At 33.7% G+C, this 12,689-nt stretch overlaps 1 protein-coding gene and 1 long non-coding RNA gene across 2 annotated transcripts in view; one reads left to right on the forward strand and one right to left on the reverse strand.

Annotated features, from left to right (window-relative positions):
- LOC113509550 (uncharacterized) overlaps window positions 1-12,689 on the reverse strand; it is a 75,289-nt gene that overhangs the window by 50,606 nt on the left and 11,994 nt on the right. The window lies entirely within an intron of this gene.
- Window positions 1-12,689, forward strand: part of LOC128201406 (uncharacterized) — a 57,636-nt gene that overhangs the window by 21,405 nt on the left and 23,542 nt on the right. Inside the window, exon 2 of the long non-coding RNA XR_008253232.1 lies at window positions 8,686-8,782. This is a non-coding gene — a long non-coding RNA (uncharacterized LOC128201406). The remainder of the gene's footprint in view (window positions 1-8,685; window positions 8,783-12,689) is intronic.

Genomic DNA, 12,689 nt, shown 5'->3' on the forward strand with positions numbered 1-12,689 from the left:
GCATATAGGTTTTTAGGTTGCGAGATTCAGAATTTCATGTATGCAGCCATTCATCATCACAGATGATTCAATTTATGATAATAACAGGGAAAGTACTTATATAAATTACATCATTGCTACATAGGGTTAAGACAAACACCAACAATATTCTAAAAGTAATAGGCGATAAATATAACTCGGCTGTAATTGGGAATTTCATTCAGATGCTGATCTAGTCGGCTGGCTCACATCTGAGTGAACTGCTTCAATTAATTTGCTTTTCTTTTTTACTAACATAGTTTGTAAGAAAACTGTTACTAACAAAACGTACCAAATTGTAGTCTGAGTAATAAAGTATATTATTATTATTATAAATTTCGTCTCATACATACATTTTGCTGAGCAATAACATTAAGATTTTGGTTTACAATAAAAAAACTATATGATCTATACTAAAAAAAAAATATAATAAAAGTTCTATAGAATCAATCTGTAAGTGTATCTTTTCAGATATTAGAAGAATTTTCCAAATCGATACATAAATGACGGAGTTATAAGGGAACAAAGGAAAAAAGGACACAAAATCAAGTACCTAGTTTTTTTTTTGTGTAATTATTTTTTTACGTAATTAAGTCTCGGTTTTCCTGTTATAAATAAATAAATAACCTATACATAAAATAATACAGTCGAATTGAGAATCTCCTTGTTTTTGAAGACAGAAAAATTTGCTAATAAAATCAATAACTGGCAATATTGATTCCAAACTCTAGATCATAATTTGAGTCTGTATCAGAACGTAATCTTTATTACAAGGACCAATATGAACTTGGATTAGATTTTACAGTTATATTCCTATAGGTATATTTTATCATGATACGCCATCTGAAAATGAATATTTACTTGCAAAACATACATGAACAAAGTTGCAGGCAAAAGCTAATATATAATAAAAATTAAATTAAACAAAAAAAACAAACTTCAATCATACAAGTATATGCATGCCTTCCCGTACATTTCACACGAATTATCCGTCTGTCTGTCTGTCACTTTTAAACCGGTTCCCAGTGTAATAATTTTCGGGAATGTTTACCATAGCGTTTGTGGCACAGGTCCGTTGCAACATAACATGACGGTGCAACGATTATTCGAGAAAACAAACGGACCAATCTCGTTATTGGATAATAGAAACACACAAAGGTTTTCCCACTCTTCGAAGTCGGTTAACCTATGTAATATCTCGCATAAAAGTGTTTAACATATTTTTTTTTTATTTTACCGACCTAAATAAAAAGCTATTTTTTAATTTGACTGTAATTTTTACAAGTTTTCATTTACGAGACACATTAATATAGGTGTTATAAGTTTGACGTGTTTGTGTATCTGTCTATCTATGGCATCATAGCTCTTAAACCCTTTCGAAATTACTGGATGCGTGAACTTACTGGATACAGAGGAATAACACCTGAATCCTCAGGAATGGCAACGCATGGGGGTACCATGAATGAAATAGTATACTCTGTTATGTCCATGGTACTGCTCATGTCTATAGGCGACGGTTACCACTTTCCATCAGGTGGGCCGTCAGCTTGTTTGCCATTTTAAGTTGCATAAAAAAAATCAAACAACGAGTAAGAGCGAGAACGTCAATCCTTACGTCGTATACATGCCTTTTATACGCACGAAGCGCTTTACGACCTCCTTCGTCATGCGGCACGACCAAGGAGTGGAACTCTGTCCCTGCTTATGTTTTTCCATGTAAATATAATCTGCGTCAATTTAACGTAAATCTATCCTATCCAACCTATCCTATATGCTTATTAAGGTGTCAATCTAAAAGATTTAGGATTTTTTTTTATCTGAAAGGATATACTTACAAATTGGTTCCATAGAAATTTTTTCAAAATCATTTTTATCGTTTAATTTTTAAAACAAAATAACTGGCATAACTATTTATAATAAATTCTTAATTTTTTTTTTCTTTAAGTAATTTTTTAAGGTCTTGTTTTTGATATTTGTATGTAGTACGTAGATGTAAGGTGTGTATATAATAGATATAAAACTTTGTACATCTGTACATAAAATAAAATAATTAACTATTTTTTCTTACAAATATAATTTGTAAAATATGTAATAAAATTTACGTAATTTCAAAGTTTTCAAAGAAAAAAAAAATTGGTTTAATTTCAATTTTTTTTTTATTGTGGAACGCAATCCAAAATTATAATTTTGTCACAATTAAAGTAACGAAGTTTTTTGCGGAGCAAAATCTTTTAATCTCTTGTAACCGGTTTACCGCCAGCCTGTACGCGGGTATGGTTGCACAAGGTTGCGGTGTTACGTCACCTGCCGACCGGTCCCCGGTCCACACAGCGACTGCTGCTGTTGTCTGCCTGATATTTCTTTTTTTTTTTTTACCGTTACTTAGAGAGCATACGGAAGCATTTCTTATGATTTATAATTGATTTTTTATTTATTCTATATTACATTTTGCATATTACGTGAATGTTGTTATAGATTTGTTCTTAATATCGAATGGAAGTTTTCTAGAATTACAATCGATTTCAGTTCTTATGAAACTTCCAAACAATAGTTCAATATTTTTTTTTTTGTGGCTTTCCTTGATATTGGTTTACAGCCAGGGTTGCCAGATGCGAATTTTTATTTTTACTCAAATGTCAAATATTTTTTCTCCAAATCGATGCGACTTTTAGAATTTTTACCCTATCACTAATTTGTATGGTTTTTACTAGGTTTTGCAGTAGAATCATAAAAAAAATATTATTTTAAAAAACTTGTAGACAAATCTATTTGAGTAAAGATTATTTCTATTATATTACATTCTATTACGTTCTATTCCATTCTATTTTATTCTATAGTCATCCCTATTGTCCAATCTATCCTGAAACATCACCAACCAGCGAGTCTACACTCCACGTTGCAACATTCCAACCGTTGAGAACTGATTACGTTAAAATAATTTCAGTTTAATTTGTCTACGAGAAACCTCGTCATTCATTGGTCTCTTGACATCATGTCATCTTGACAAAATCAAGATTGAAATTGTTGTCAAATGTTGGACATTACGCGATAATTGTTCCTTTTTTAATTTATTTATGTTTATTTTTGTACAAATATTAAGTTAAACATGGATCAAACTATAGATTACAGAAAGTTAAAAAAAAATATTCTTTAAAGAACTTATATTGTTATTTTTTTAAAGCTATGTATCGTGAACTAGAATCTTGTTTTTGTTTTGACAATAGATGGCGTTAAAAATAAAAGTGTGAAAAACGTTGTACAAAATTAATTAGAGATGGATACTTATACACGCAATGTCGCGAGCATGACTAGTTTATAAATAATAACACCAGCTTGCGTGCTAAACTATAATCGGTACAAACTAGTGATGTGCCAAGCTAGGATCGCTTGAGTACCGACTCGAATACCTTAATACTTAAGTACTCGAAATACAGAATTCGGATACACGATATTAAAATACATATTTCGAGACCTTATAATATTTTAATAGTAAATTCAACTGGCGTATTAATTGTATGTTGTTTTACATTACATTTCTAATAGATTTAATGAATTTAAATAATAAATTTCTTCTTAATTACAAAAGAAAAATTTTGTAGATGACTTAACATTCAATGTTAACATAATTAAAAAAAAAAAAAGTTTACAAACCAATTTTAAAACAACTCGGTTCCGATACGGTAGTTAAATATTTATTCATGTCTGAAAACTCGAGTCAGGTTACAACGAGTATGAAAATACTCGAAAACTCGAATACTAGTAATGTGCCGAGTCGGACAATACTAGTATTCGAGTTCTCGAGCATTATTTTACTCGAAACTGTAGTACATCACTAGTTACACTATAAGCAATGTCGGGAGTTCATTACCGATGCGCATCGATGCTTTTACATAAAAATTGTTATCCGCTGAGGTCAGAATATGTTAATTAATCGAGAACTGTGATCACTTCAGACGGAAAATAAGAATTTTATTAAACTTGTCTAACTACGGAAAACAAGAGTTATATTAGTCATCTACCTACTTAGAATTATTTTTATTTATTTATTTACAGAAAAACCAGGGCTACACTAAATACATATAGTTTTGTAGGTTTAACTCTGAAAGAGATCTTTTCCAATCAAATTATATGTATTAGCACAGTGAGAGAGGAAATGATTAGCATACAAATAAAATAAACATACACAAATTGCAATATATTATATATGCGTGTGTATATCTATGTGTGTGTGCGCGTGTGCGTGTGCGTGTGCGTGCGCGTGCGTGTGCGCGTGTGTGTGTGTGTGTGTGTGTGTGTGTGTGTGTGTGTGTGTGTGTGTGTGTGTGTGTGTGTGTGTGTGTGTGTGTGTGCGCGCGTGCGTGTGCGTGCGTGTGTGTGTGTGTGTGTGTGTGTGTGTGTGTGTGTGTGTGTGTGTGTGTGTGTGTGTGTGTGTGTGTGTGTGTGTGTGTGTGTGTGTGTGTGTGTGTGTGTGTGTGTGTGTGCGAGCGTGCGTACAAAAACATAATATAATAGTGAATAGTAATGTACAATATATATACATATACGATACATGTAATGGCAAGTGCATAATATTAGGTATTATTAGTTAAAAATGTTACTTAAATCTTTTCTTAAAGGAAGTAATGGAAGGACTATCCTATATATTAGATGGAAGTTTGTTCCATAATTATATATTGATTGACGATAGTCAAAGCTGCGGGAAACAGCTATGTATTTATAAAAACCAAATATTATAAATCGTAATATAACAATACTAACAAGTTCTAAAATTAATAACATAACATAATTATATAATTATCACGTAATTGCGAGGAGTAAGTTTAAAATACACTTATCGCGAAATCTTAGAGCATTTTGTAGCGCGGCCATTTATTATTACAAAAGGAGAACGGTTGCTCAATATTCCCATAAGACAATGGGGGAGTTGTGTGAAACTATTATGTTTTGTGTTCCATTACTCTTGTTCCTGATAATTTAGCATAATACGCTTAAAAAAACATACTACTTAATGTTTCAGTATGCGAGAGCACGCGACTGGAATTGATGGTCGTAGGAATATTTACGCTGTCATTTCGCCTTACGGTCTCAAGCTAAATGACAGCGATTTTAAAGTGACAAAATGAGTATAAAACCAACACGAGAATAAATCCTAATTGACTATAAAATTAAATCAAAAACGAGACCAGAGGGACACTTTGCACAAAAGTCGTTTGCTTGAGCACCTCTATTCCATTCGTGTTTCTATCGTAAAGCAATTGTGTTTGCATGACTGTGTTTCGATTTGAAGAATGGAATATGGCAGTGAATTTACAGAGTACATAGGAATAACATTTGAGTCTTCAGGAAAGGCAACGCACGGGGGTCATCATGGGCGAAACAGTATACTCTGTTATGTCTATAGTACTGCTCATGTCTATAGGCGACGGTTACCACTTTACATCAGGTGGGCCGTTAGCTTGTTTACCATTCTAAGTTGCATAAAAAAACTGTTCAACATTGGCAAATATATTTCTTAAAAAAATTTTGCTCCACAAAAAAGAACTTTAATCGTGGTAAAGTCAGTAATTTTTATTACCTACTGAACCGAATTCATGAAACTTCTATACAAGCAATCTAAAATCAATCTTTTGAAATAAATAAATAAATAATAAAAGAATTCTTCTAACAAGTTTATTAATGACGCGTGTTCTGTAATAACAAAAAAATCTAAATAAAGTGAACCTTCTCCATTCTTTAAAGTCAGTTAAAATGAAGGAGATTTGCAATGAATCTTAATTTATTGTTGTGGTTATGTTATAGGATTAGATCGCCAATTCTGATTACATATATGTATTGCAGTCATATGTTCTCGTGTTTGTCATATGTCATACACATTTTGTAAGAAATAAAGCTGTTATTTTTCTTTGTAGACCAGAAGTCCAGATTTTTTGCGAAGCTAAGTCGATTTATGGGCATGCTATTTTGTGTTCCTTAATTCAAATATTTGGAATATAATGTTCCTATCTTCTTATTATCTTATAGTTCATCGATATGTGAGTTTACATTGGACTTTTACATGAATTATTGTATAACATACATAAGTACAGCCATGTAGTCTGGACATAGAACAAGCCACCTCTTCCTTTCCCGTGGATGTCGTAAGAGGCGACTAAGAGAACTTTATGGTCGAGCGATGGGCAGCAGCGGCCTTCTTTGAAAGTCTAACTGCGGTTGCAAATCCTCCTGCCAAGTTTAGCAATTGGCAAAACACCTCAACAGTGGAAGACCTACCCGGTCTAACGGTCAAAATCATAATCCTCCTTTTTTCGCCGTAGTCGTGCAAGAAGTGCACTCGTACGAAGCCGGGACCAGCAGCTATGACCTTCAATAGTTATAAACTTAGTTTTCGACTAGTACAAATATGTAACAAACAGATCCATACAAATAAATATGATTGAACACTTAATAGTGGAGCGCTAATGTGAAAAATCAAAACCACCTACTAGGAAGACCCATTCAAGGCTATATCCAGTAAAATGAGACCTTTCATTTATTCGGATAACCATTCATGACCGACTCGTGTGTGGGTCTTATTAAATTGGATGCATGTAGTTCTTCAACCTTGTATGATTCTCAGGCGATGTGACCTCAGATGTGTCAATTGTTAGCTTACCTTATACTTTGCTTATGTAATGATTAGTATATGTACTTAAATTGTTATGTATTCAGTCTAAAACAAACGTACCTGCAGCGTTGTTTTTGAATGAACATAAGTAATTCTCTTATCCGGGATTGGTCTTCGCACCGTCTTCAAAATACCTTTAAATTTTTTTTTAATTATTACCAATAAACGAGATGCCCTGTTTTGCATGGTGTTTTTTTAAAAATGAATTAGGTATTAGGTTCATTTTTTTTTTCAATGGATGATAATGAAATGGTAACCCCGTCTGCGCTATACGCTGGCGGGGTCCCAGTGAGGGATCATAAATGAGAATGAAAAAGGCAGGTCAGTTAGCCCATTGTGATGAATATGAATACACCTGCAATTCCTTTATAATTTACATATTTATTTTGTCTTATAATTACTGCACCTCTTTAATGTGTAAACACTTATTTTATTTATTAAGTAATACGTCAAAATACAATGCATGCGTAAATATATAGAACACCGATTAAAAAACGAATCAGCTAATTTGACAACTAGCTGACAAAAGGTTGACTCGTTTTTGAGGCAAGATTAGAACCATTTGTAAGTAATGAATGAACTATTTATCTATGTATACAATAAATACGTCTAATAATAATCTAATAAATATGTCCCAAATTGGCATGTAATAATTCGGTATATGTCAAAAACTTTTGACCACTAGTATCGTATTTTATATTTTATATGTTGTATGTAATATATATATATATATATATATATATATATATATATATATATATATATATATATATATATATATATATATATATAAATGAATTGCTGTTCGTCTATCTAAACTATCGCTAAAACCCTAGAACTTGTGGAAGTCCAAAGAAGGTTTAAAAGGTGAATAAATATTAAAGTTCTTAACTATCTTTTAGATTATTTTTATGTACCAGAGGGAGACTTTGTATAAAAGTCGTTTGCTTGGCCACCTTTGTCCCATTCGTGTTTCTACCGTGAAGCAGTTGTGTTTGCATGGCTGTGTTTCGGTTTGAAGGGTGGGATATGTCGTGAATTTACTGGGTACAGAGAAATAACACCTGAGTCCTCTAGAATGGCAACGCATGGAGGGTATCATAGGCGAAACAGTATACTCTGTTATGTCCATGCTACTGCTCATATCTATAGGCGACGGTTATCACTTTCCATCAAGTGGGCCGTCAGCTTGTTTGCCATTCTAAGTTGTATAAAAAAAGAAATGTATATTTTTTTTATAATTATGGATTCCTTCTGTTAGTTTTAAGTTTATTTTATACAATACAATACAAAGTTTAAATCTTTTATTTATCGACTGAGGCAGTCGAATTCTGTCGGCTCAGCTAGTCTAAGATATAAAGATATTCAACAACTAAAATTCATTACATCTTTTTCACTCTTTCGTAATTATATACCGTGTATGATTGTCTGTCTGTTCAAGGATTGCGGTTAGAAATACAGATACATACATTGGCTTTATACACCATCTATATAGTTGACCTAGATTTGTTTTGTACTCAGAGTTTAGTAGTTTAAAAATACAGTGAACGCTTTATATAACGCGCAACTCATTTGAACAACTTTCAATAAAAAAAAGTGGGGCGAGCGGGATGCGAGTGAGCGTGCGTGCGTGCGTGCGTGTGCGCGTGCGTGTGCGTGTGCGTGTGCGTGTGCGTGCGCGTGTGTGTGTGCGTGTGCGTGTGCGTGTGCGTGTGTGTGTGTGTGTGTGTGTGTGTGTGTGTGTTTTGTATTTATATTTTTAATACCTTCTATTGAAACGGACTATTACCTTATTTCTCCCAACAATTATAACCTTTTGTTATATTTACCTTTTTTTGTCAGTTCACTTTTTTGGTAGTACATTTTGTCAGCATACAAAATGATTTGTTAAGACTCGTTCCTTAAGGGCTTCGGCGTCTGATTTCACGCTAATCAAAATGTCGTAGCTACCACTATGAATGATAATGATGTAATGTTTTTTGTGGCACACGGCCGACGGCAAGGACCTGCGTCAGGTGGTCGGGTCGGCGGCACAGTGTGACGTCACACGCAGGTGACATCACCGCGGATGCTCGGGTCGGCGGTAGTGGCAACAGACAGGTAAAGTTTTAATTTATATTTTAATAACGATTTCCAAAAGAAGTGTTTTTTCAATTCATCTCTATTTTTTAAATGTGGTACAAAATGCGGGTTTTTATGCTGTAGCCATTCTCTAGAGGTCAACTTACAAGATGTGCAGAAATACTCGATGGCGGATTAAAAAATAATAAAACTATTTATATTTCAATATATAATATGATAAATTAAATACATACAAACATTCGTACCGTTTGCCGTATGGTCCCGGCATAGAATAGGCCACCCCTTCCTTTTAAGTGTCGTAAGAGCCGACTAAGGGAAGACGATGCATAGACAGCAGCGTCCCTGTTTAAATTATCTCCAAAGCCCAACTGTAGTTGCCAACCCGCTTGCCAAGCGTGGTATTAGCAAATTCCCCTTTATAGGGGAGACTTGTATTCAGCAGTTACGGTTAACGGCTGATATACGAGGTTTGTCCGGAAAGTACGTATAAAAGTTTTTTAAAAATTTTATTTTACAATTATTCAGGTAAATCAATTTTATCCCCTTCAAAGTACTCCCCCTGTGACATAATGCACTTGTGCCAACGCCGTTTCCACTGTGAGAAGGCTCCTTGAAAGTCCTCTGGTTGTAGGTTTCTCAGCTGCCCCGTCGTAGCTTTTTTTATCTCATTTATGTCCCCCAAATGCCGCCCCCGAAGTACCAATTTGGTTTTTGGGAACAAGAAGAAGTCACACGGGGCCAAATCCGGCGAATAGGGGGGGTGTTCGGTCACCGTAATGGAATTTTTACTCAAAAACTCACGGACAACAAGAGAGGTGTGGGCAGGGGCATTGTCGTGGTGAAGAATCCAACGCCCCTCTCGCGCCAATTCTGGACGAACTCGTGCCACACGAGCTTTGAGGCGTCTGAGCACATCGACGTAGAATTTTCCATCAACTGTCTGGCCTGGAGGGACGAATTCTTGATGGACAATCCCCCGAACATCGAAAAAAACAATCAACATTGTCTTGACATTTAAGCGGGATTTTCTTGATTTTTTTGTTCGTGGTTCCCCGGATGTCTTCCACTCTTTGCTTTCACGGCCATTCTTGCCGAGTTTCGAGAGAAACTTGATTACGACGCGCTGCTCTTCAACGGAAGCGGGCTCCATGCCGACGGGGTTTCGTTAAGAGGTAACTTCACAGATGGCGTGACAAGCCAGTTCGCACCGCACGGCGGTCAGACCAGAACTGAAGCATTGTTAGGGACATAAGGAAGGGGTCCTGCGCTTACCTGGCCTCCCCACTCCTCTTTCTCGCATTCCAGAACACTTTTATACGAACTTTCCGGACAGACCTCGTAGTGATGATGCGAACGCTAGTGGTCTACCACGTAGTGGTCTACCAAGCTGCTGGCCCATCCTTGTTGTACGATATTTTATATTTTTTTTCTCTCTAGAGATAATTAAAAGTATAGAAATAAGAGGATTAATAGCTACATGAAGCCCATCTACCTGACTTCCCTGATGACGAAAAAACAATCAATCATCAACTACTGATGTCTTTGGTGTGATCCTTTATTCATCCTGTAGCATCTTACTTAAAACTTATATATATATATATATATATATATATATATATATATATATATATATATATATATATATATATATATATATATATATATATATATATATATATATATATAAAATATATAATATATAAAATATATAAGCAGGTCAGTCAGTCTATCGTGACGAATTATCCACGAAGGTTTTCAGAGGAAAGCACGTGGAGGTCGATCTGATAAGGTGTATTGCTAGCAATGGGTCAGTTAGACCCTATTACTAACAATCCCTTTCCCCTCACACATACTTAGTTGTCCTAATCACCTCTTAAGAGTTATGGTGACATATTGTACACTTACTCCCATATCTACACACACTCACTCTTGCCGATAACACCTTGTATATTATTGGCAGAAGCTCGGGTAATTATACGCGGCCTCCGACCGAGGACAGCCACCTATATGCCACCTACGCGACACAAATCAAATGACACTTATCACTCAACGAATACGGCTTATTTTCGTTTGTACAGCTATATGAAAAATCTTGATTTGTGTCGTGGAAAATCCAAGGTTTTTCAATATGAAATATAAACTTTATTACTAATGAGATTAAGATGGTTTTTGCTAGGGTTTTAATATAGTTTTTCACAATGATTTTTCTCATAGATTGTTATCTCAATATTTTATTAGTACTAAGGTTGTTGTGCAATTTTCATGTTTATTTAAATTGCTTGATACTTATTTATGTTCTTATAATAATTGACAAAAGAGATAATTTATTTATATAAATCAAGCTTCTAAATTAGACACAATTAAAACATACGAACGTTTATGTTCCTTTTATATCGTATATTTTAACATTTGCAATCATGCAATGCTTCAAATACAATGGAATCAAAACTTACAGGGTACTTCCCGTTGACATAAAATCATGAAATTTGACAAGAAGCAATATCATGTAGGACAAGTAAAGGATAAAAAAAAACGGAAACCGTAAATTTATAGTTATTTTACAACGAAAAAAATTAAATTTGACAATTTTGTACGGAACCCTCGTTGCGCGAGTCCGACTCGCACTTGACCGGCTTTTTTTTATGAAACAATCTTAATTATTTAGAAATACAGTATACCACCACACCATAATTCTTAGCAATAGTAATTAACTTGCAAGAATTTATTGATACGAGAACATGGAGTAGAGTTTAGGGATCAATAAACCTAAATTACATTTATACAACATTCGAGTTATTAAAAAAAAATGTTAAGTATATAATTAATTCCATAAAAATAACATGGAATATAATAAACAAACTATAAAATATCTGTAAAAGGTATACTTAATTGTTGTCCAATCATCGGGCATCCAATTAAAATGCAAGCTGTTGATATTAATTTTCGTTCAATATGACTTAACTATTACGTTAGTTTAGAGTAATAAATAAATAAAATAAAATAAAATAAAATAAAACTTGTAAAAAATTTATAAAATGTATGATAATTAAAGATTGTATCCCTAACTTTATGAAAACTTTACTTCAATTATGGCAAACCTATTTTGGTATAAACGTATGTCAATTATAAATAGTACTGCATTCGAGTGTTTTAACACATCCCTAAGATTGACTGGGAGATAATGTAGGTAATACAGTTATTTTTTATTCTATTATGTGCTAATGGCCCGTCCCGTCTTCGCACAGGTGGTCATTTTTACAACATTTTAAAAAGTGATTATTGTGACATAACGATAATAGTTAGACATATAGTATTGCGAAGTTTTTTGTAGTTATTGATATTTTCTTCAATATTGCAGAACATACTTTTGTCCTATCACCAATAGTTTCCGCAGCGCACGCGTCGAAAGATATTTTATAGCATTTGTTACGTTACCTACAACCTAGAGTTACGTTACTAAAGTTTTAGTAAGGATGCCTAATCTTTTCTAGCAATAAATATAGCCTATGTTACTCAGGGTGAATGTAGCTTTCTAATGGTGAAAGAACTTTTGAAATCGGCAAAGTAGTTTTTGAGTTTATTCATTACAAACGTACATACACATAAAAATACAAATCTTTCCTCTTTATAATATTAGTGTAGATTCAGTTTTTACTAGATATTATTTATTGTAGCTTATTTTTAGTTGTACGGTTTTTACCTTTGTACATTCTACAGTTTTCTTGCAGCTTCCCAAAGGTTGACTGTAAGAGATCCCTTTATGGGATTGTATAATAAATAGTTTCATGTATCAATATAAATTATGTACAATAAAGATTTTACAATACAATACAATGTCGTTAACATTAAGTCTGCCTTGTGCATGTACTAATGAATAAATAAATAAATATACACTGTCAAATTGAGAATTTATTTCTTTTGAAGT

This window comes from Galleria mellonella, unplaced genomic scaffold (genome assembly GCF_026898425.1).
Source record: "Galleria mellonella isolate WM207_F2 unplaced genomic scaffold, CSIRO_AGI_GalMel_v1 utg424, whole genome shotgun sequence".
Taxonomy (NCBI): domain Eukaryota; kingdom Metazoa; phylum Arthropoda; class Insecta; order Lepidoptera; family Pyralidae; genus Galleria; species Galleria mellonella.